Genomic DNA, 22985 nt, shown 5'->3' on the forward strand with positions numbered 1-22985 from the left:
CACTGAAGATGTACGCCAGCTGTTACTCTCATTTTGGGAGACACCCTGTGGACAGCATGAAGACCGTCCCTGATCAAAGTCTTTAGTAAGCAGGAAGGAGTCAAGGTTAAAGAATGTGTTTGCCTACCCTGAACTACAGTATTTTGGAAAATGAACCAAGGCTTAGGTTTTGCTCTGGAAGCCTGTCCTGCCTGCTTCTGTAATCTGGTGCTCTGCATCCAGATCTTGGCCCTTTATGGACACCACCGTCTGTTACTCTGATGATTCTCTGCTCTGTTGGGAGTTCAGACGTGGCACCTTATTTCACTTCTGAGCTACCCTCTGCTGTCCAGAAACTTAGTGGACCTGTAGAATTATATTGTTCTGCTAAACCTGCCACCACTCACATCTCAAGGTCGCATAATGGAAAAAATAGAATAGAAACATGGAATATATTAAGATTCATCAGGGGACTTTGACAATTTTTTTTCTCTTAACTCCTCCCCTTTGGGTTACTACCAATGCATTTTCAACAATAGGTCAATGTTGTCGTACGTGGCCCTGTAACAGTATCCACAGCAGTTGTTGGTGACTTTGATTCATCCACAAAGCATTTTATTACAGCAAAATAATAAAGGTGCCAGCTTCATTGGCTGCAGGGTACCAGAGAGTAACCCCAAAGCTGAGGTGTGTGCTAAAATCCAGTGGAAGTGGTTGAAGCCTTCCACGAAGAATTACTTAATCCCTCCACGAGAACATCTTTAGATTTTGAATGTATCCTTAGAGGACAAGGGATCACACGAATGTGCAGCTTATAATCTGGCCACACATGAATTAAAAGTTGAACCCATTGGCCAAAAGCTCCTTGTGAGTCACCTTTCTTCAGATGATTTTGGCATTCTTCCCCTGCTCGTTCACAGGTGTTAGCTGTTCATTCACATAGCCCTGCAACTTTGGAGTGTATGTTTAGTGGGGTCCTGGCTCCTCAAGTGTGTTGACTAAAGAACAGGCAGGATATTGCCCCGGGAAGAAACTGGAGAAGGTTGTATTCTCATCTTGCCATAGATAGCATTGACCCAGTGGACTCTGGAAACGATTCCTGCATGGTGGGAAACAACTCTGGAGATGTAAAATATGTGGCATACGTGATTAATGTACTTGAACAGGCTCCTACTCTAAGGGACTACAGGATCAGATAGTGTCTCTATTTTCCACAGTACACTTTATCTCTGATGTTTGTAGGAACCCAGCTGCCAGCCATAACTGGTTTCATAATGCACAGCCTAATCATCCTTCCTCAAGACATCGAACTGCAGGAAACTAACTGAAATTCAGTGGGGTTATTATGCAAGATATTGGCTACATCAGTGTTTAGGAGATAATGAGGCTGGATGTATGCAGTCTACTGGAAGACTTGAAATAGGAAAAGGCCATGGATTCAAGCAAGTTATAATTATGGCACCAGCAAGCATAAAAGTGGTAGATGGAGACTTTGTTTACTCTGTCCTGCAATGCTACCAGGCTGCTGGGTCCGGTCATTTGTTGGTATGACATCCACGGATTGATAACCAGCCATCTGTCTTAAGTCCTTAGATCTAAATCCCAAAAGTCACACTTCTCAAGACCTGGAATCTTGGACCTAGAGCCTGTCTATTTCATCATGTCCCAAGCTGGCTTGAGCTCTCTCCATACTCAGGCTGTGATGCAGGAGCATGTGGAGAAATACATCTGTGAAGCTATAAATGAACATGGTACCAGCCAGGCAGAACCACCTCTCATGGTTGTTCCTTTTGAAACAAACAAAAGCAGAAACAGTCACACTTTTTGATGTTACTCAGAATAATGAAAAAAATAAGAGGTGGTTCAGAAAGTGGATTCTTCAGCTCATTTCCAGAGAAAGTACATCCCAGTGCAGTGGAATCACCATCAGAGAAAAATGCTGGTGGCATCTCTGTTCCTGAGGTCCCCATCAAATTGAAACCCTACAGACCCCCATAGCAGATACATACAACCTGGTGTGGAGGGCAGGCAAGGGAAGTGGACTGCCCATCAATGCCTACTTTGTGAAGTATCAAAATCTGGAGTATGAAGTTGGTGTGGTGGGAAGTTGGCACAGGGTTTGGATCCCAGGAGGTGAAAGGGAGCTTCATTTAGCTGAAATGGAGCCATCTAGCCCTTATGAACTCTCGATGGTAGCAAGAAGTGCTGCAAGTGAAAACCCACCTGCCATTTTTACCTTTTGAACCAGCAAAGAAAAACAGCACCATCCAAAAACACCCAGGCATCCTCTCAATCCACAGGCACCCCCGAGTATCGTGTTGTTTCAGAAGCTTCAAACAACAATTTTGGAGTGGTGCTTACAGATTCGTCTAGGCACAGTGGCGCTCCAGAAGCACCAGATCACCTGATTATCTCCACTGCATCAGAGACGTTGGTCTGTGTCACTTGAATTCCTTGGGCAAATGGGAATTCTTCAATCGCTGCCTTCAAGGTCAAATATAAATGGATGAGGACCAGTGACTGGCTGGTGACAGCTGAAGATGTCCTTCCTTCCAAAATTTCTGTGGAAGTTTGTAGTATAGAACCAGGTTCAACATACAAATTTAGGGTCATTGCTATCAACCATTATGAAGAGAGTTTTCAGAGTTCAGCATCTCATCCGTATCAGGTGACTGGGTTCCCCAAACTTTGTTCCAACTGTCCAATAATGGACCTCACATTGTATACACAGAGGCCGTCAGCGTTACTCAGATTGTGCTAAAGTGGACATACATTCCGTGAAATAAAAATAACACTTCCATTCTTTTATATCTATTACCGACCCACAGATAACGACAATGAAAAAGTTTATAAGAGGGATGTTACAGAAGGTTCAAAGGAGTGGCACATGATTGGCCATCTGCTGTCAGAAACTTCCTATGGCATTAAAGTGGAGTGCTTCAGTGAAGGAGAAGAAAGTGAGTTTAGCAGTGTGATGATCTGCGAGACTAAAGTCAAATGTGTTCCTGGAGCTTCTGAGTAACCGAAAGGCTTGAGTACCCCTCTGAATTCCTCAGGAAGTGAAGGAAATGTGAGGCCAGCAACCAGCCCTGACAGAAGCAGTGACCTGTTATATCTGATCCTTGGCTGGATGCTGGGTGTCTTGGGCCTCATTCTCATGGTGTTCATTGAAATATGCCTGTGGAAGAATCGCCAGAAGAATATCATACAGAAATATGACCCTCCGGGATACCTCTATCAAGGATCAGATATTAATGGGCAGGTGATGTAATACAGCACTCTCTCAGGAGCAAATGAGATAAATGGAAGTGTTCATGGAGGCTTACTGAGCCATGGCGGTCTCAGCAGTGGCTGTTCCCACCTTCACCATAAGGTTCTCAATGGAGTCAGTGTAATTGTGAATGGGAGCTTAAATGGAGGACTTTCCTCTGGGCACACCGACTCTTACAGCAATGGGAATGGAGCTGGAGGTTGTAATCCTAAGCAAATTAACGCAGGATCAGAAAATTAAATGCTGTTATGTTCTCACTTATTATTGGGAGCTAAGCATTGAACACACAGAGACATCGGTATGGGCAAAATAGACTCTGTGGTCTACTTGTGAGTGGAGGGAGAGAGATGGATTTAAAAAACTACTTATTGGAGGCGGCCTCTACAGCTGGCCTCGCTTGTCTCTCACAGGATCCCTCCTTTTGCTCCTGGCATGCTCCGGGCAGCCCTGAACCCACCCGGTTACATGTTGACTCCCCTCCGCCTGGAGGAGCGCTGCCGCGGGGGCGCGCCCCAGGTCCCCTGCCCTGAGCCCTGATGCCGGGCTCCAGAGTCAAGGTGCCAGAAGAACCAGGACCCAGCGGCCGCCTGACCTACCCAGCGCCTGCGTCCTGGCCTGCAAGACACCGCGTCCTCCTCTGCCCTGCGTGGTGCGTGGAGGGGCCCCTTGGGATCGCAGCCGCTGCCACCATAGCCACCTCCATAGTAGCCGCCGTGGCATCAGAGGGAAGGACCTGAGGGTGGCTTTCCCAGCCGGCTGCCCCACAGGATCTCTGGATGCTTAGCCTGCAGAGCGGAGAGATCTAAAATGAAGGTATGACTTAACAGCTTATCTTGTAGGAGAACAGCTCAACCCAAAGGCAGATTGCTAGTCTGGACTTTATTACAAGCAGGCCTGCGGTGATGTTTATAGCACTGAAGTGAACTCCCTTGTAAGTACAGAAAGTGGCTTCTCTGCTTTCCCCCCGAAGCACAATCATATACACCTTGCAGACTCGAATCACTGAGGATGTAAGCCAACTGTTACTCTGAGTTTTGGAGACTCCCTGTGGACAGCATGAAGACTGATCAAAGTCTTTAGTAAGCAGGAAGGAGTCGAGGTTAAGGAATGCGTCTGATTACCCTGAATTGTAGTACCTTGGAAAGGGAACCAAGGCCCGGGTTTTGCTCTGGAAGCCTGCCTTGCCTGCTTCTGTAATCTGGCGCTCTGCAGGTGAATCTTGGACCCATATGGACACTGCTGTATGTTACCGTCGTGATTCTCTGCTCTTCCATGAGTTCAGACTTGACACCTTATTTTACTTCTGAGCCGCTCTCTACCGTCCAGAAAAGTGGTGGACCTGTAGAAGTACATTGTTCTGCCAAACCTGTGGCCACTCATAGCTCACGGTTGCATAATGGAAAAGTGTAGGATGGAAACATGGAATATATAAAGATTCATCAGGGGACTTTGACAAATCTTTCTCTTAACTCCTCTCTTTTGGGTTTCTACCAATCCCTTGCCAACAATAGCGTTGGTATTATTTTGAGTGGCCCCCTAACAGTATCCGTGGCAGTTTTTGGTGATTTTGGTTCATCCGCAAAGTGTGTTATTACAGAGGAGGAAAAAAGTGCTGTCAGGATAATAGAAACGATGTCAGCTGTTATCGCACAGAAAATCCAGAAGAGTTCAGCAGAGAAGACAGCTGTGTCTATTCAGAAACAGACAGCAAGAATTTACGTTGGAATCCTCTTATTTTGCCACCTATCTCAGAGGACGGTGCTGAAAAGACAACATGGCCTCCGCCTGGTGTTCCTTTGGATGGCCCCTCAGTGGTCCTCCAGCAGCCCCAGGAAACCGGAGGATGTGCAAACAACCAGTCATCTTCTAACTTCAAGCCTGTAACCAACTGCACAAAACAGGCCTGGGAGTGAACTGTGTGAAGGATCTTAATTCAAATCAGAGAAAATCATTCTTTATTTTTTTTGCAGTATAATGTCATGTGAATGTGTCTTAAAAATGTGTGCCCTTTTGTATTATATATGCCTTAAAAGTTTTCTTACCCATTGCTTCCTTGCTCTCAGTAAGAAACAACCTTGTTTTGCGTGGCTTTCAATCACCTGGAGGGCAGAGGGATCATTCCATATTTTCTAACAACTGTAGTGGCAATAAGAACTCCTCATGCAAACGATTCCATCTCTTGGCTACTTCAGCTCAGAGGAAATGCAGGGGCCAATTGAAGGTTGCCACCAGTCAGGTTTTCAGATGGAAAACCGTCTTTTAATAGTGTATTATCAAACTTTCTGAGAACATTTTGAAGTCAACCACGGTTTTGACCCAGTGTTTGTAATAGCAGACCTGGCTGATGAATTTTAAAAGAGTGCCTTCCACTAAAGTGGTAATGTGACCAGACAACATTCTCCCTATCTGCACGTGGGCACAAGTGATGTTCAGTCTTCTAGTCACCAGTCATAAGCAGTGTCGTGGACATGGTAGAGTGTAAGATGTAGTTGAATGATTGCAGTATGCGGAAAAGGAACCAAGGCCAGAGAGACAAATAATGCTTTACTATCCCTCTGCTTTAAAATTACCTCGATTCATAAAATGGCCCGGTATGGGGCTCTTTTTGACTGTTTCTAAGAGTAGGAACAAAATAAGACTTTAAGTTGTGGCTTGCAAAGAAAGATACACATTTTCAGCAGAAAAAAGGGGAGGGCTGCGGGGAGCCTCTCTTGGAGGGAGCTCTTCCATCTGCTCCATTAGCCTAGGAGCATGCTCGTGGTGTCACACTGCCAGAAACTAGTCATTCTCTCACTTCCAACAGGGGCAACAGCCTGAAGGTGTGAGTGTCAGAAAATACTTATTTTGGAAGAAAAGGTGTTTGTTGTTGTTGTTGTTGTTTATTTTATGAAGTTTCCAGACTTTTTTTTCCAGAATGTCTTCCTTTTAAACAGGCACCAAAAGCATTGGTCAGCAGAGCTCCTGACCACTGCTGCCTCTGCGTGACAAGGACATTGAAGCTGCCTTTGGAAGGATCTTCTCCACATTTATAAATGATCATGATATTTTTTTAAAAGCTACCTATTGGGTACTATGCTGACTACCAAGCTGACAGGATCCGTATGCCAATGACAAGGGTAATGGGAACATAACAATTCTATAGTCATTTATATTTTAATAGCATTATGCTCTTTTAACCATCCTCATCTTTTATATAGTCTCATTGTATATTAGAATACAGCTATTAGAGCAATAAGGAAGAATGGATAAATACAGTCAGCTTTTTGTTTTTGTTTAGTTTAGTTTAGTTTTGTTTTTAGGTGGGCTCTCACTGTGTCACCCAGGTTGGAGTGCAGTGGTAAGATCCCGCCTCACTGCAGGGTCAACCTCCCCAGATGAAGCAGTCCTCCAACCTCAGCCTCCCAAATAGCTGGATACAGGCTGAGCTGTCATTCCTGAGTAATTTTATTGTTGCTGTTGTTGGAGAGACAGGGTCTCACCCTGTTGCCCAGGCTTCTCTCCAACTCTGGGCTCAAGTGATCCTCCCACCTCAGCCTGGTAAAGTGCTGGGACTATATATATACATGAAAAATACTGCTTGGAAAATTAGCTTACTAATTGAAAAATATACATATGAGTGACTGCTTTATAATGTAGATATATATCATATATATGCACACACATATATATGTATATATATATGCAACCTTCATCTGAGAGTAGGTATGCTTTTGGCTTCTGAGATGAGCATATTCATGATGATAAATATTTACTATGAATTCAGCTAAACATGAAACTCAGCAATCTTTTTATCTATTTATCTCTATTTCTACCTAAATCTGTATTTCAAAAGTTGTGGCTAAGCCTTCCTAGTTAGTTAGATTTTTATCCTTTACCATTCAATGTTTGTGTGGCTCAGAGACTGTTTTCACAGATCAGGAAGTTGACAATTATGTCCCACATTCAGTGGACTAACAGCTCAGAGATCCTCTCTCTGGTGACTGCGATGACACTGCATGGTCAGTCTTCCAGATCACCGGAGATGATTGTGATTTTATTTTTAAGTCTAGCTTCTAGGAATCACTCCCTGGAACAGAATAATTTATTGTTCACCCAGTGTTCACTCAGAATTTGTGTTTTAGCTCTTCAGCCAGTAGGGCTAAAGGCTCTTTATTGATGAATCAGTGGTTAGCTTGGGGAGTGCTTACAAATTTGTCCACATTCCACCGTGATTGCTCTTGAGCCAGTGCAGGCTAGCACAGATACACAGCCTTCCAGATCTCCAGAAATTAGAGATCCTAAGACACTTTTTCTTGGCTTTCTCTTTGCCTGGTTTTCTCTGGTAGACTTCTGGCTGGCTGTCAGAAGTTTATCTGTTGCTACAAAGCATGCTAAAGATTCCAAGCTCCTCTTTAATGTTCCTAACCAAGGTCTCCATTGTTTTTGACAATGCTCTTGGGAGTGTACCTTTTCATGACCGATTCAAAATCTGTCATTACTGTGAGGCATTGAGCAAAGCTCTCAGTTTTTCTGGCTTGTCAGTCCTCCTAGATGAATCTCTGCATCACTGTATAGGAGTTGACAGTGGCTTCTCTAGCACTCACACACGCTCTAGAAGTCTGTGCTGGGGTAGGTAGGGGGATGGTGTCCCCCGGTGTTTTGTCTTATCCCTTGAGGGACGGAAGATACAGCCAGTGGGAAACTTGGGCATAGCAACCCTAGACCTGCTGTTCCGGGGTGGAGATTCTACCCTATCAGTGGAGGTTGTATGTGCATTATCTCATCCAGTCCTCACAATTATAAGAGAAGCATATTTCTCTCATAAACTTAGAAGAACAGCCAAGTAAACTGAAGTTTAAATTATTGGCCATATTTATGCCAGGCATGGTGGCTCATGCCTATAATTCCCAGTACTTTGAGAGGCTGAGGTGGGAGGATCACTTTCTCTTGTAATTGTAGGACAGAATAAGATAATTCACTTAAAATTTGATTAGCCACTGCCTGTATCTAGTATTCCTTTTATTAATTCCAGTCATTTTTATGAAGGAATTTTCATATTTTTGTGAATTATACTTAAACATTAGGAACTATTCTTATGAAGGGGCAATCATAAAGTAATTCATGTTCAAGAACACATTTTAAGACACAGATTATTCTTATAATGAAAGAGAGTGGAACACAAATAATTTAAACCTCAGTGGAATTGGCTCTATTTAGGCCTGGCATAGTGGTTTATGCCTATAGTCCCAGCACTGTTAGAGGCTGAGGTGGGAGGATGACTTGAGCTAGGAGCTTGAGAGAAGCCTGGGTAACAGGGTGAGACCCTCTCTCTCCAACAACAGCAACAACAAAATTACTCAGGCATGACAGTTCAGGCTGCAGTCTAGCTATTTGGGAGGCTGAGGTTGGAGGATTGCTTGATCTGGGGAGGTCGAGGCTGCAGTGAGCCGTCATCTCACCAGTGCACTCTAACCTGGGTGACAGAGTGAGAGCCTGTCTCAAAAACAAAACAAAACAAAAGCAAAAAGCTGACCATATTTATCCATTCTTCTTTATTGCTCTAGTAGTAGTATTCTAATATACAATGAGATGATATTCAAGATGAGGATGGTTAAAACAGTTTAATGCTATTAAAATATAAATGACTACAGAATTATATGTTTGCATTACTCCTATCATTGAAATAACTCATTATGCAAGCCATCTGTCATTAAACTTTTGCATCAGAGTTACTCCTTATAAATGGAGTCAGTCTTTTTTAGATGTTGTTCTCAGCAATCCTCATTAAAGGAGGCATGCCTGGATTGCTTTAAATAAATTCAAAAAGCACATATCAGAAACTTTTGATATGTTTGTTGTGTGCCATATTGCCAGTAATTAAATTAAATACTAGAAAATACAATATTAAATATGATATTTGATATAAAGTTGGAACTCCATATGAATGGGTTCTGCACTCATGGATTCAACTCATCATGGATTAAAAAATTTCAGGAAAAAAATGGAATGCTTACCTTTTCACTGAACAGGTGCAGACTTTTTTTGCTCATCATTATTCCCTAAATAATACAGTGTAACAACTACTTACATAGCGATTACATTGCATTAAGTATTTTAAGTAATCTAGAGATAATTGAAGTACACTGGAGGATGTGCTTTGGCTGCATGCAAATACTTCCCCATCTTATGTAAGGACATATGAGGATTATTAGCATGTAAGGATTCTGGTATCTGTGGGGAGTCCTGGAACCAATTTCCAGTCGATACTTAAGGAAAGGCTTCATACAAAATTAACGTGATCAAAATATAGGTATTTCTGATAATAAGGATATTTTACTGCACATGAGTTTTAAAAACTTCAAAGACCTAAATAAATTTGGAGTTTGATTAAAATGTAATGAGGCTTCTGAGTATTCTGTATTTTCTGAAGCAAAAAGTGAGTCTTACTTTCTATTCTGGTAATGACATGTTTCCAGGTAACTGTCTATAGGATGCCATTGGTGAAATTACTAAAATCTTACAGGTTTTCAGTCCTTTTATCTGTATCATTGTCACTCTCTTAAGATCTGTGTCCATCAATAGTTTGTTCCATAGCTAAAGAAAATTGACTGAGCCTATCAATTTGATAAGCAGTCCAATTTATAACTTTATTAAATAATATTTCTCAGTATCCCTGTTGATTTTGGTTACATTCAGTAGCCAAAATCAATAGGAATACAGGGGTAAATTTGGTAGCCTTTTAAAGAGATGTATCATATGTTTTTATCAATTATTTTGTGCATATATTCTTTTATTCAAACAGACAATTAATGAATATCAGTTATATTTTAAGCATTGTGTACTTTCTTGGAATATACCTGTGTGTAGTACAAACAGAATCCTTTTCTTGTAATTTGAGAAGCAGAAAAGATGCCTGCTATTACACTGTGAGTTTTACAAAGAAAAGTATAAGGTTTTCTGAGTCTTTAAAACAAACAGCCTAATCTAGTCCAGGAGCTAAAGAAAGAATTCCCTGAAGAAAGGCTGGAACTTACACTTGATGAAATGGGACTTAGCAGATATGGAACAGAGCAAAGAAAATTCCAGTTCAGGGGGAAGAAACCTGTGCTCTTGCATTAACCCATCAGTTTGGATAAACACACTCAGGTATTAATTTACCTGGGCTGGCTTGAAAATCAAGGGAAAGAAAAGATACAGCATAAAAGAAAAGACATGCGCAGTATTCTAGGAGAGAGTAGTTTAATGAAAATCAAAACAAATGTATACCTCCACACTTTTAAAAATGGTACAAAGTTTCATAGAAAAAGATAAAGAGTATCAAGTAGTCAATAGGTTAGCATTATCAGAAGTTGGTGTTTCTGATACCTTTAGTCATGTTACTGACCTATCTCTGATTCTGTGAGTGCAAAGCAAAGCAAAGCAAAGTTGTAAGAGGGTAAGGGAAAGAACCAGAGAGGCTACAGATGAGAAAAGTGTTGGCCACATTAACAAAGCTTACCATGCCACATTCATAATCTTGAAACACTCCCATCTGGCCTAGAGGCCTTTCTGTATACTGAGATAATAGTGGGGAAGAGGTCTTGAGATGACACCAGTAGCCTTCTTGATACAAAAAAGTAGAAAAATTTTCTTAGAGTTAACCAGCATGTCATTTCTCATTGTCCAAGAATTGTTGTGAAATCCAACAGCCAAGTTCCAACACTTCCCAACATCCACCTCCCAGTAATATCTTCCAAAAGTGAATGGCAGGGCTTGCCATCAAGAAAACACTTAGATTTTGTTGGAGTTGGGGCAATGTTGAGATCATCAGAACCAAAGAGTAGCTGTCTCAGAACTTCAAACAAGGGGAATGTACCAAGTGGTTCTTTTATTATCCCAGGAAATACGCATTGCAGGAACAAGAAAACAGTCACATGAAAACATAGTGTTACAAACTTCTAATGAATGTGGGCTTTATATAGTGTCTACATATGCCAGGTTATCCCTGGAAATATGGGTCAGGACAGCAGGCACATAAAAGAAGAAATACATCCTTAGATTGAACCATTGTGTTATTCTTCCTTATTGAGGAGTCCTGACAGATTCCCAGAGCCCAGTCCCAAGAGTTGTCCACACCCAGCTCCCAGTAGTGTTTGCCAGAGGAGAAGACCCAGGCTCCCCATGCAGCAAAATAGTCAGATCTGTGAGAATACAAAGATTCAGGTCTAAACATCAAACTTCTCACATCCTCAAACAGCCTGATATTGTAATTGGTTACTTCCCAAGTGAAGGAAATTTCCACTGTAAAAAAAAAGAGAATGTTCCAGTGAAAAGCAGTTTATAAATTCTTATGTTCAGATAAGAAAGAGATTCTCACTAGAAAACACAGGTCAAGATTAGAAACAAACTTCTGTCTGGAAAAAATGTTGGAATCAAAGGGTGTTAGGATATCTGCACAAGTAAATGGCTAAACTTCAATGATCACAATTTCTATAAACTCAAAATGTATAAAGGGGAGGAAGGTCATGTCTCTGTCTAGTTAGCGACCTTTCATAACTGAAAAACTGGAAGCTCTTGCACTGCGGCCAAGTCCACAACAATGAAATTAACTATCATTGTCTCTCCTCTGTCAGGGCAGAGCAGGAGGCTTGGGACAGGAGATGAGGTGGGGAGTCATCCTTAGGCCCAAAGAAAAGTTATCACTTTGACAGAAATATTATAATTTGCCACTTAAACTAGTCATTTCATTCTTAGTGAGAAAATCTGAATGTGCCTTCTGAAAAGTGCAGCTTCCTTGCAAGAATTATCTGACTTTCATGCCAGATTCAGGCACAGACATCTTTTATCTGCTGGATTTATCATGATCTATCCTGGAGTTCTATCTCAGGCCTCATCAACCAACAAATCACGTTCTTACTGTTCACAGATTCTCAGTTTTTGCATTGTTATATAAGTTACTCGTGTATGCGTTATTTGATTAAAATGCACATGATTAAAATTATAAATGCTATGAAACTTCACCTGAAATGTATTCAAAAAAACACTGTCACTCAAATCAGTCATTAACTGCATGGAATTTGAAATTGAAATGTCCTGAATTAATTCAGTTCTGTATACTTCATGTAATAATTGTATACATGAAATTGTATCATGGTTGAACCATACATGAATGGTTCTACATCCTAAAGAGCCCTTTTGCATGTTTTACTTTTCTATGAAATTTGTTATATGGCTGAATCCACCATCTTTTATTGAGTTTTGTCTGTTTGATGATAGTGAAACTATAAATATAAATACCTATTCACAGACTATTTTCTTCTAGATGAAAGATCATTACACTGGGAAAGCTGCCTGTAGAAAAACAGAATTGAAGGCATTGCATGTGGATCCCACCAAGAGGGTGACACTCACCTAGAAAGCAGTTGAACCTATCCACCAGTCCAGTGATGGGCCCTGTAGTGAGCTCTGGAGTCACAGGCTGTGGCATGTGCTGCAGCACGGACTCACTCCTGCAAAGGGAGTAGGTTAAGTTGATTAAGTTTCTGATGTCTGTGTTAAAGAAATAGATTCCAACAGAAAGTGCTTCATTCAAACCCACTTCTGATATTGTAATGTACCTCCACAATTCTAGGATGGGTTTGTGGCTCTTAGGGAATCTTTCTAACTCTTCACTCCATTTCTAACCTACTGCTGCTGAAAGATAAATGCCTCTCTCCCTATCTGCCACCAAATAGTTGATCTCTAATTATCATTCTGAATCCTAAAAAGAGGCAATTGTATTCTAGCAACTTCTGCATTGAACTCTTCAAAACATAACCTCCTGAGTCACTTGGAAAAGTAAGAAAAGGTTAATTCCTGATAAAAAGCATAGGTAACATTCAACATACAACACAAACACATGAGTACACACACAATCACACTGGCACATTATTGTGTTAGTAAAATATGTTTTCACTTTGTTGGAAAGAGCTTGATGTTTTTCATAGCATGCCTTGTGCTCCAGCTTGCACTGATGGCCAGTAACATACCTTGCCACCATGTCTCCCAAATCCTGTAGTGAGAGAGAGAGAGAAAAAATAACTTCTTTCGAAAGTTGTTATTCTTGATGGGTGAGGTGGCTCACACCTGTAATCCTAGCACTTTAGGAAGCCAGGGTGGGTGGATCACCTGAGGTCAGGAGTTCCAGACTAGCCTGGACAACATGGCAAAAACCCATCTCTACTAAAAATACAAAAAAATTAGCTGTATGTGGTGGTGCATACCTTTATTCCCAGATACTAGGGAGGCTGAGGTAGGAGAATTGCTTCAACCAGGGAGGCAGAAGTTGCAGCTAGCTGAGATTGGGCCACTGGACTTCAGCCTGGATGACAGAAGACAACTCCATCTCAAAACAAACAAACAAACAAACAAGTTGCTATTCTGCCAATCTGCTCTTTAGGTTTTGAAAACTTTAGAATTACCACATACTATCACTGCAACACTTTTAAAATATATTCTCATCTCTGACACTTACACCTGTAAGACCTATTGACATAATCTATTTGTGATAAATTCAGGACCCTAAATTTGGGTGAGAGAGAAAGGTGTGAGTAGTGACTGCACATTGCTGCAGCTGTCTACAACGTAGTCTTTTTCAGGCCTAGTCCCCAAAAGGTAATGTGGCTCAAATCAAGAGCATTTCAAACCTAGGACTTCCCAAAAGGAGGAAGAAGGAAATGTTAGTTTTTCCCTAATTTCTTTGTATTATCCAGTGGAAACAAAAATAGAATTTTCACATGATTTTTTTTCTTCCAGGGCTTGAATGAAATGTGCTGGAGGAGGAAGCTTGTGGTAGAAAATGTTCTATGGAAATCTCGTTGCACAATTCCATAAAGCTTTCTTTCCATGATTAGGTTAGGAGTTATAGTTTATCTCTATAGCCAGTGGGAATGACTCTCACCATCAATGCAGGAGATGAAGAAATAATGTCTTTGGTACCCAATGGAAAGCAAACATGTAAAGGTCAGCTAATACAAAGTGTCTCAAGGGACACCCTCAGTTCTCACCTGGAGCAGCTCCACATCTGGTTTATGATACATTTCCATTAGTCCCTGATACATGTCTTTCGAGTGTTTACCCTTTTGATCCATGTTGATCCAACTTCTCTGGAGTTGCTGAAAAATCTCTTGGTATTCCTTGTTCAGTCTCTCTAAATGTTGTTTTTCTTCTTTCTGGAGAACTGGATGCAGCTTCCTATACTCATTCCTGATCATCTGTGACCGTAAAACCACATCACTTTCTAGGGACATAGATTTTGTAGGCCAAATACTCAGGTCTACTTCCACGTCACAGAACCCACAAATTCATCCTCCTCATTCCTTCTTTTATTTTCCATCCTTTACAAACAGGATGATGAGTTAAGCAAGACCTTCCTTCGAAATTTATGTAATTCATCAATTCCCGAACACCTGCAAAAAAGCCCTTTAGATATAAGTGTTTAAATATATGTTCTCTGAAATCTGAGATACCATTTGAAAACAACTAAAATTTATGATTGATTGTTAAACTGTCATCAGTAATATATATAATCTTTGTTCCTCAATTAGTTTGTAGTCTCAAACCTTTGTACTTCACAGCCTAAACAATCACTCTAAGTAGAGACGTTGTTAGTATATTATAATGAGGATCAGAAGCCATCACACAAAAAGGATCTTAGTAAAAAATTTAACCCCCATCTCTCAAACCGACTACCTCTTTTCTGTCTCCTATCTTTCTTCCCTCAAAAGCCACAGGCTCTGTATTGCCCTGCCATTCTAAGAACATGAATCTCCATTCCATTGTGTTTCTCCTCTCAATATTGACATACTTATTCTCTCACTCCCCCAGTCATTTGTTGTCCCTTCTCCTCAGCTTTTCATCATGTTGCATTTTCTCCTACTTGAGCTGGCATCATCTGGGTCCTTTGCTATCAGATTTCACCAGCAAAGGCACATTTCTTAAATTACTGTTCCCACCTACTTTTTTGCCCCTGGACAACATCATATTCATCATTAAATGCCTTTATTTCTCAATTATATACTATTTAATCAATATTACATAATTCATTTATACAGAAATCTCTGCCTGAAATACTTATTAATTTTAAGCACACACTTGTCCTTCAGAATTTAGATTTATTTTTTACTTATCTGAAAAGCATTTACAGGAAAGATGAACAATCATTATACTGAATAGTCTGGTTGTTTTCCAGCCTATGAATAAACACATGACAAAATCTGGCATATGAGAATTTCAACTCAAGTAGCTAATATAAATGTTGTCAGCATGCCTGTCTCAAGCTGGTCATGAGGACTCACGGTCTCATACTTACCCTCCAGAGGAAGGCTGTTCTTCTCTCCTCATTTAGATTTCTCTGATTTTCTTGAATTTTTTCCACAAAATCCTCATTTGCTTTAAAAGCTTCTCCTGCAAAAGAATTACGAGGTTGAACAACAGAAAGTCAAACACCATAGATTCCATACTCTGAGTAGTATACGCAGGCAAGGGATATAATATGTAAATATATAAGAGAGGGGAAAAAAACACAAGTTTTTCACTGCTCATCCTCAATTGACATTTTTCAGTTTGAGGTTTCATAATGTAGAACAGTTTAGCGAACTGAAGAGTGAAGATTTCCTGTAACCTGGCTAATGTTCAGTGAAACATCCTGCTTCAGAACCCACTATGCTAGCCCCCAGATTTTGTAGTGTGCTATTCCAATACTCGTTTGTCCAGTAATATTAAATATATTTCCAAAATACATTTCTTTGCACTTGTAGTTTTGGTGGCTTTTCAATGCCTTTAGCATTTAACTGTAGAGTCAATAATAATGACATTTACTTAATCATGCTCTGTTTCGCTCTAAGCTCCAGGAAGGAAGGTAGAGTTGCATATTTTATTCAAAATTTCATCATTGGTACCTAGAACAGCACCTGGCACTCAGTAAAGAATGGAGTAATCACCATGATGATTCTCATTGTCCTTTTAATCTCTTTATCTCTGCCTCCCTCCAGCTTTCAGGTGATTGCACAGCTATCTCTTACCCGTTGTTCCCCAGGTGCCTCTTCAATGGGATACTGTTTGTGAGCCCCGTGCTCCTGAGAGTTGGAGCACAGCAAACAGAGCAGACTCTTGTCCATGTCACAGAACATCTTCTTCGTTTCCCTCTGGTCCCACATATTTGTTTCTCAGAGCTCAGGAATTGCCAGAGACTGGCTTTTCTCACAATGGTCACTAAATTCTTCAGAAGAATATTGGTTTTGAAGTCCTTGTTCTGTGATGGTTCCCTGCATGCAGGGCAGTTGGTAGGACTTCGGGCTTCTTCCCAGGAAAGGCAGAGACAGGGCCTATAGAAGCTGTGCACACAGCAGACGGTGACAGGGTCTACCAGGTAGTTCAGGCAGATGACACAGGTGAGTTCCTTCTGGAAGGCATGTGAGAAATCTGAGTCCATATTTCTAAGGAAAGAACAGGACAAGGATTTAATCTTCTACCTTGGAGAGACAAAGATCCAAGCAAAGTTTGAATCAGGTTGTGATTGAATAATCCCTTTTTTCTAGAGAAGAATAGGCTTTAATTTGCAATAACAGAGATAGGAAAAATGGAAAACCAAGGCACTAAGAGATATGTACCTCTCTAGGAAAACGTAACTGTTCTGCAATCAACACATGGCCAGCTTTCCAAACTCTATTTTCTTGCGTAGAAGAATGTTGAATTTTTTGAGGGGTTAGTGTGCACCAAATTGCTTGGGCTTCAAGGGTTTCATCAACCTGTAAACTCAAGGGTTGAGTCTTGAATGGTCTGAAAATCAGTGACACTCTTAATTGCCAGTGATTGGTTTAGAGAAGGCAAGCTAACTAAGCTCTTCTACTCTCACTTTTTTATTTAACTGTAACAACCATCCATCCTGACTCTTCCAGAAGGACCCTGCTTGAAAATGTTAGAGCAGAATTCATATTTAGATGCAAATCAGAAAAAGCTAGCCTTTACTCTCCAAGGTAAAACAGACAAATCGAGGTAAAGGCTCTCCAAGGTAACACAAACAATCATTGTTTTTCTAGGCTGCTACGTTAATTCAATCAACAAAAACTTTCTGGTGTGTTTACTCTTCATGGACTGTCATTAATTTGGGGATATACTGGTTAATATTACAACATCCTTAAAAGACAGTTAATTAAAACCACAAAAAGATTGATAAACTGTAGGGGAGTACACAAAGGATAGAAATATTTTCTAAGCTCTTTGGAAGCATTATCATTACTCTTTCACACAGTCAGAAAAATAGTAAGTATTGTGCAATAATAATAGGCACTATACAGTAAGTCAGAGTATCAAATGTATGATTTGAAAAAAAACAAAGAAGGAAAAAAAAAAAGAAAAAAGAAAACCTATGCCAGGCAAGGTGGCTCAAGCCTGTAATCCCAGTATTTTGGGAGGTCAAGTCAGGCAGGGTTTTTTGAGCTCAGGATTTCTAGACTGGCGACATGGCAAAATGTCTAGGTTGGCCTATCTCTATAAATATATATGTATGTATAATAGCCGAACACGATGGCCCAGGCCTGTAGTCCCAGCTACTTCGGGAGATGAGGCTGAAGGATTGCTTGAAGTGGGAAGCAGAGGCAATAGTGAGTCTTATTTCCACCACTGCACTCCAGCCTGGGTGGCCCTGTCTAAAGTAAACAAAGAAACAAAGAAATGAAAAACCTAAATCCTGGTTTCTACACTGTATAAATATATGATCCCTCTATTTCTGATATTTCTGCATGATTGCCAGTGAGACTTTTCTGCAGAAATACTCATTTTTTGCTTTCTTTGACAGACTGAGGTCTGTGAAGAGACTTTTACCATTTTTTAGAAAAAAAATGTTTGCCCAAATCACTCAAGGCACTCTCTACCTATATATAGCTATACATTGTAACATAGGCACATTACCACTAGTACAGTAGAATGTAACACATTTATACACATAAAGTACAATACCCTTAAGCCATTTATAGAATCTACAGAGATTAAAAAATTACTAGATATTTGGAAACTATTGCAAAATGCTTACAATCTATACAAATAACTAAGAAATACATTAAGTAAAAAATTAATCATAACCTTAATCTGAGGAACATGTAGCAAAACAGATGACAAAAATGTTAATTTATAAATAGGTTAAGTAAATGGACCTTGTAAACCTATGGATTATGTTTAGAATAATTTCAAAAAAGAAATGGAGCCATTTTCAAAACTCAGAAAATGAGATCATTTCATCTCAAAAAAATCCAAGTTTGCAGATAAATTAAAGTCCCCAAATTGTGTTTGTTTTGGTTTGTAACCTAAGAGTAGCTCCTACTCTGGAAATTGTGTACTTACCTCAGAAAAATGTCTATGTTCTCACCGAAGCCTGCCGTCAAATAAGATGAATTCAGTTCAGAGATCAGAGCCTCACGGTGCAGTGCTGGTAGCATTTGGAAGTCTCCAAGGCCAGTTGCAAAGCCACTCTGTGGGTTCTGGAGAAGAATGAGCTTGGCTCTTGAAGTGTCCTTATATAAATCTCTGAAGACCAACCCCTTTCTTTCAATTGACTGCATTTCAGGGGGCATAGGGGGGTGTTAACATAGATGATGACTAAGTCTTTTCAAAACAGAAGTTTTTTTTTTTTTTTGGAGGGAGTCTTGCTCTATTGGCTTGCCTAGGCTGGAGTGCAGCGAAGTGATCTCAGCTCACTGCAACCTCTGCCTCCCAGGTTCAAGCAATTCTCCTACCTCAGCCTCCCAAGTAGCTGGGATTATAGGTGCCCACTGCCATGGCTGGCTATTTTTTTTGTTGTTGCATTTTTAATAGAGTTTTTAGTAAAGTGCTGGGATTACAGGCATGAGCCATTGTGCCCAGGAGTTTCATTTTTATTGTAATGTAAGAATTTAATCTAAGAACACTGTTGGCCTCCACTCCAGAAGGGACATTTCTCCTTCTCCTCATGCTCCAGATGAAGCCTTCCAAGGGCCTCTCAGCAACCACAGGATGTAGGATTCCCTCCTACATTACCTGGCATTGCTCATCCCAGCTCAAGGGGTAAAGGAGAGAAAGTCTACAAAGCTCCATCTCAGGGACCTCCCTGGGCCAAGGTAGTGTAGGACATGTTGCTCTCAGGTAAATTGAAATGTATTTCTAGTTGACAAAGTAATGATGGCAGGGCTTCATCTGAATGCATTTATTCTACCACTCATGGAGAGGAGTGTCATGCCATGTTAGACACATGAGAACATTCTCTGCCTAGTTACCAGTGGCTCCAGCTCCTCATGCAGTTATGGAAACCCATGCTGCAGATTGTGTAGAAGCAGCTCAGACCTCATGCAGACAAGAATTCTTCAAGAACCACCTTGGCTATGCAAAGACTCTCAGGCCCAGCAACAGTCTGAGCTGGGTGAGAGATAGAGCAAAGCTCCCAGGAACAGCAGAAGCTGTAAGGGAGGGAAAAGGAAAGGAAGAAACCCTAGATTTCAGGATATCCCCCTTATATCTATGAGAATCTCAGCACCCACAGGGCCACCCTTCCTTTATCTGACTCCTCTTGGATCCAGGAGTTTTCCTGGGTTAAGCCATCAGGGATAGGACAGGAGATGCCATTTGGCTCTAGGAGCAGAGGAGAGAAACTCAGCAGGAAGAATGTCTCTATGGGAGGAAAATTCAGTTGAGCACGTTTGTAGGGTCACAGGGCTGGATATGGGTAGAGTCTAGTGTACATGTTTAGAAGCCACAGTTCCCCCGGATCTTCTGATTCTAACAAGTACACAGAGCCAATCAAATGAAGGAGGGGTGAGTCAAGGGAATTCAGGGACAAGGGGAATGAAGGATGATTAGTTGCAGGAGGATGCTGTTGAGGTCAATAGGCAGACATTCTCCTCTCCTCTTATATTGAGAAACAAGTAATGAAGCTTAAAAGTGTTGCTTGTGCTCTGTGCCAAAGGCAGCAGAGCACTTGTCTCTGGTCTCCATATACACTTGACATGTTTACTTTTAGTATTCCCAGTAAGATTTTGATTCATTTCACACAGAATAACACTCACCTACCATGCTCAAATTGCCATACATATTATGAGACTTTACTGATCATAAATAAGTTACTCTCAACCTTGAGGTCTGGCTTCAATTTTCTGTATTCTCATTCCTTCTCCTTTATATCAGAAGCTTCATAATAGACAATGGGGGCAAATATGGTGTGGAGAAATAATCAGTTGAGATTGAGATATTTTTAATGTAGTTATCTCTTCCTAAAAAGCTAGGAAAAAGATGAAATACATGAAATAGCCACCTGCCTTAGTTTCTAGCCTCCTTTAGGTATCTGCCCAAATATATTCTATACTGTGTCTTTTCTGACTATGATATTGTAAATTCAATTTTGGGCTGGGCACGGTGGCTCACGCCTGTAATCCCAGCACTTTGGGAGGCCGAGGCGGGCGGATCATGAGGTTAGGAGATGGAGACCATCCTGGCTAACACGGTGAAACCCCGTCTCTACTAATAATACAAAACAAATTTGCCTGGCGTGGTGGCAGGTGCCTGTAGTCCCAGCTACTCTGGAGGCTGAGGCCGGAGAATGGCGTGAACCCAGGAGGAGGAGCTTGCAGTGAGCTGAGATCGCGCCACTGCCCTCCAGCCTGGAAGACAGGGCGAGACTCTGTCTCAAAAACAAAAACAAAACAAAACAAACAAAAATCAACTTTGTCTATGATACTTTCTTTATTTTCGTTTCCTGCTGTATTTTTCTCTAAAGCACTTATCACAATGCGTCACTCTATCAATTTTTTTTTTTTTTTCAAAACAGGTTCTTGCTCTGTCATCCAGGCTTAAGCCTGGTGCAATTCCAGCTCACTGCAGCCTTGACTTCCCAGATTCAAGCAATCCTCTCATCTAAGCCAGTGTCTGAGAATACAGGAACATGCCACAACCCCAGCTAATTTTGTTTATCTTTTCTTAGAGATGGGCTCTCACTTTGTTTCTGAGGCTGGTCTTGAACTGCTAAGCACAAGTGATCCTCCTGCTTCAGAACCCTGAAGTGCTGCTATTACAGGCCAGAGCCACTGTGCCAGCTTCACTTTTTCAATGTTGTATTTTGACTCGTTGACTTGTGTTTCTCACCCTGCAACCTCATTCGCTCTTTAGGTGCAAGAAAATCTGTCGCATTTGTTCATTTCTGCATTAGCTTAGAATGCTTATTTAGACACAGTAGGCACTTGATATTTTGAAGAAAAAAGTGTTGTAACTTATATCCTTAAGGATATCACCTTTAAAGAATCAAGATGACTTATAATATAAATAATTAAGCTGATGATCTCTCTCTCTTTCACACAGAGCCAATTTCTTTCTTAGTGCTTGGGAGTGTCTTTAATATTATTTGTTTTTACTTTTCCATCAGGAAATCTTTACTTCTTTCAGAATGTATATGTAATTTCATTTCATCTCTTCTCTTCATAGGATTCATTTTATGTTTGAATCAGTAAATGATCAATACAGATTCTTCAGCCATGCATCTAGGCCCCATCTTGAACTACACTATGCTACCTTTTCTGCTACATCTCTAAGCACTGCCTCTCTCATCATATACCTGTTAATCACATATGTGAACTATGTGGAAATCCAATAGTACAATGGTTTATCTAGTATATAGTTTCCAGCACCCCCCGCCCCAATTTACCTGCCTGAAATTCCAAGAAATTTTCTATTAATTTTTTTATGTAATGTAGTTTAATTTTATTTAGAAAATTAGAGAATATAGTTTTAAAGCTTTTGATCTATATATACTGCTGACCCTTGAATAACAATGGTTGGAGCTATGTGAGTCACTTATAATTGAAGTTTCTTCTGCTTCTGCTATACCTGAGACAGAAAGAACAACCTCTCCTCTTTCTCCTCCTCTGATTACTCAACATGAAAATGATGAGGATGAAAACCCTTATAATGATCCACTTCCACTAATTAGATTTAGTATTCCATTAATGAATATTAAATATAATTTTCTTTTGATTTGATTTTCTTAATAATATTTTCTTTCCTTTAGATAACTTTAGTGTAAAAATACAGTATACATATAACATATAAAATATGCATTAATCAACTGTGAATATTATCATTAAGGCCTCTAGTCAACAGTAGGCTACTTATAGCTAAGTTTTGAGGAAGTCAAACATTATACGCTGATTTCTGACTACATGGGATATCGGCACCCCAACCACCATGGTGTTCAAGGGTCAACTCTAAGTTTATTAAATATCATTCAAATAATCTGAGAATCCTTTGTGAACAAAGACTTTATCTTTCTGTGTAACCCTGTTTATCTCATGCAGTAATTATTGCATTTCATAGTGATAGTGTATTTTATCATGCTTATTGGTATTTTGTATCATTTCCCAGGAAACAAAATTTTTTTAGCTGAATATTTTGATATTAGCAAGAAATCCTAATAAAATTTTGCTCCCATGTTGACATGATTAGATGGAACCCTTTAGCTATTGTTCTGCTGCTCACAGTAGCATAACAATTGACAGCTTGGTTGCGCCCATTGTTCTGTCTGGTACACTGAAGCATATGCTCTCCATGGATTTCTGATAATATTGTGAATTATATTAATCTTTTTGAAAGTAATTGCTATATATTGCTAAAGTGTCCAAGAACTCTCACAAAGTTCTATATTTTGTCACAGTATTTTCATTTCTTGAATTATTTCTTAAGAAAAATCTCAAATTTGGAAAAGAAAGACTGCTTTGAAAAAGAC

The 22985-nt window shown here is 40.3% G+C and overlaps 2 pseudogenes; one reads left to right on the plus strand and one right to left on the minus strand.

Annotated features, from left to right (window-relative positions):
* Positions 1–203: 203 nt before the first annotated feature.
* On the plus strand, positions 204–5163 carry LOC129008710 (cell adhesion molecule-related/down-regulated by oncogenes-like; annotated as a pseudogene).
* Positions 5164–10613: 5450 nt separating this feature from the next.
* Positions 10614–16679, minus strand: LOC129008711 (tripartite motif-containing protein 43B-like; annotated as a pseudogene).
* Positions 16680–22985: the final 6306 nt, after the last annotated feature.

Source organism: Pongo pygmaeus, chromosome 9 (assembly GCF_028885625.2).
Source record: "Pongo pygmaeus isolate AG05252 chromosome 9, NHGRI_mPonPyg2-v2.0_pri, whole genome shotgun sequence".
NCBI lineage: Eukaryota > Metazoa > Chordata > Mammalia > Primates > Hominidae > Pongo > Pongo pygmaeus.